Raw genomic sequence first — 2875 nt, 5'->3', positions numbered from 1 at the left:
ATTACCTAATCACTTCCCAGAGGCCCCACCTAACCATCACATTGGGGGTTAGGGTTTCAAGATATGAATTGGGGGGTCACAAACATCCAGTCCATAATTCTTCTGCAGTTATTCTTTTACTTCCCAGCTGCTGTAATTCTTCTGATACCTATCTTCCAGTTTTTCAAACCAGTGAAATAGCAGATTTTATATCTGAGTTTAATCTCCCCACTTGGCACAAAGTAGGGCCTGCTATCAGTGTAAAAGTCACACAAATGGGAAATTCACGCAATGTAATTTCTTTCACACAAGGATTGAGTTCCCTTCAGCGTCTCCCTGCTTCTTGTCTCTCCAATGTCTTCAGGCAGTTGTCATCTAATTTTGTCTAGAGTTGTCATCTGTGGGAGGGGTTGGTCCAATACAAGTTATTTCTCCATTATCAGAACTTGAAATCTGCCGCTGTGTTGTATAAGAATAAATTCATTATTTATTTAAAAAGCAAGTGCTTACGGGCTGGCCCGGTGCTGCAGTGCACCGCTTGGGAAGCGCGGCGGTGCTCCCTCCGGGGGTTCGGATCCCACATACAGACCGGTTCCCGCTCGCTGGCTGAGCGAGGTGTGGGCGCAATGCCGAGTGTTGCGATCCCGTTGCCGGTCCTGGCCCGGTACGGGTGCGACACTGAGGGTTGCGATCCGTTGCCAGACACGAAAAAAGCCAAAAAAAAAAAAAAAAAAAGCAAGTGCTTAGTGAAAAGGCCAATTTGTTCATTCTCCTGTTCATACAAATGTCTAAAATAATTCTTTGGATGGATATACGTTAATGCCCAAACTTTCTTTTTTAAAAAAGAGAGATACAATTTATGAATTAAGATGTTTTATTTTCAGTATTTTCAGTAGTACTGAAATAAAATAGACACTGTTGCCAACTCTCTGGATTCCATTATCCCAAAGAAATCTCCACTTATCAAATTAAGAAGCAGAGAATCAGAATTATGACTCTTTGTGCAGAGACAAGAATTTGGGGCCTGAAAGGTGAGATGAGAAAGTCACATGAAATGCGGTAGCATGGGGGAACCAAAGCAGATAAAGTGTATTTCACGTTCTGATGAGCATTTCACCCCTGCTGTGGAATCTGTCTGCCTCTGACCCCAAGGACCAGAGGTGCGAAAAACAAACTAGGAAACAGGTTTTGACGCTGGTCTGAGGGAGCTGTGGCCAGGGAAGCTTTTCTGGTCCTCCGTCTTCTTGTCTGTAAAATGATCTCAGAGGCCCCTTCCAGCTTTTGAGTTCTAGTTCTGAGGGAGACTAAAAATATACCAAAATAACTGTTTGGCCAGGACAGTGGTACTGTGAAAAAATTTTAAGAGTTTTTCTCTTTCATCCCCAAATTTATTTAATGGCATTTAGTGAGTAAAAGTAAATTTACAAATTTTTTAAAGGCAAGAATTAGAGACCAAAAATATTGAGCTTAGAACTCTTCAGAGACATGACTTTGGCACCACCTGCTGGATCACTTTGATATCTTTCCTGTACATAAACTTTCNTCTTCTTGTCTGTAAAATGATCTCAGAGGCCCCTTCCAGCTTTTGAGTTCTAGTTCTGAGGGAGACTAAAAATATACCAAAATAACTGTTTGGCCAGGACAGTGGTACTGTGAAAAAATTTTAAGAGTTTTTCTCTTTCATCCCCAAATTTATTTAATGGCATTTAGTGAGTAAAAGTAAATTTACAAATTTTTTAAAGGCAAGAATTAGAGACCAAAAATATTGAGCTTAGAACTCTTCAGAGACATGACTTTGGCACCACCTGCTGGATCACTTTGATATCTTTCCTGTACATAAACTTTCGTGGCAACTTCTCTTTTTTGCCCAATGATTATAAGGAACTATTGTCAAAGTTATTTACATCTGAATTCAGAATCAGGCCAGCCGATGTTAATAGGAATTTAGCTGTAAATCCACTATCTAAGGTGCATGGAACTTGCCCAGGATAACTTCATTTTCACATGAGTAAATCAATCCTAGAATGTGCTTGAATTTCACATCGAGTTTACTTCCACTGAGTCTCAGTAGCACCTAAGACAATCACTGCCGGGTCTTTCACATTAACCTTAGCTGCCTTACGAAGGCATATGCACCGGGTGCTTTAGACACACACAAGCTTACTTACCCCTCAAACAGGCAAATGTATTTGTTAAATGAAACTTCCCCTCTGCCCAGGACTTTGAGGACAACCCTTCAAGGATGACTCCTAGCAGTGTTACACCAGCCTTACCATTTGCTGGGGTGAATGAGTGAGTGAATGATTGAATGAGTGAATGAGTGAGTGAGTGAACGAGTGGGTGAGTGAGTGACTGAACGAGTGAGTGAGTGAGTGAGTGAGTGAGTGAGTGAGTGAGTGAGTGAGTGAGTGAGTGAGTGAGTGAGTGAGTGAGTGAGTGAGTGAGTGAGTGAGTGAGTGAGTGAGTGAGTGAGTGAGTGAGTGAGTGAGTGAGTGAGTGAGTGAGTGAGTGAGTGAGTGAGTGAGTGAGTGAGTGAGTGAGTGAGTGAGTGAGTGAGTGAGTGAGTGAGTGAGTGAGTGAGTGAGTGAGTGAGTGAGTGAGTGAGTGAGTGAGTGAGTGAGTGAGTGAGTGAGTGAGTGAGTGAGTGAGTGAGTGAGTGAGTGAGTGAGTGAGTGAGTGAGTGAGTGAGTGAGTGAGTGAGTGAGTGAGTGAGTGAGTGAGTGAGTGAGTGAGTGAGTGAGTGAGTGAGTGAGTGAGTGAGTGAGTGAGTGAGTGAGTGAGTGAGTGAGTGAGTGAGTGAGTGAGTGAGTGAGTGAGTGAGTGAGTGAGTGAGTGAGTGAGTGAGTGAGTGAGTGAGTGAGTGAGTGAGTGAGTGAGTGAGTGAGTGAGTGAGTGA

This window comes from Galeopterus variegatus, unplaced genomic scaffold (assembly GCF_000696425.1).
Source record: "Galeopterus variegatus unplaced genomic scaffold, G_variegatus-3.0.2 Scaffold2297, whole genome shotgun sequence".
In the NCBI taxonomy this organism is placed as follows: domain Eukaryota; kingdom Metazoa; phylum Chordata; class Mammalia; order Dermoptera; family Cynocephalidae; genus Galeopterus; species Galeopterus variegatus.
This window is presented reverse-complemented; position numbering follows the sequence as displayed.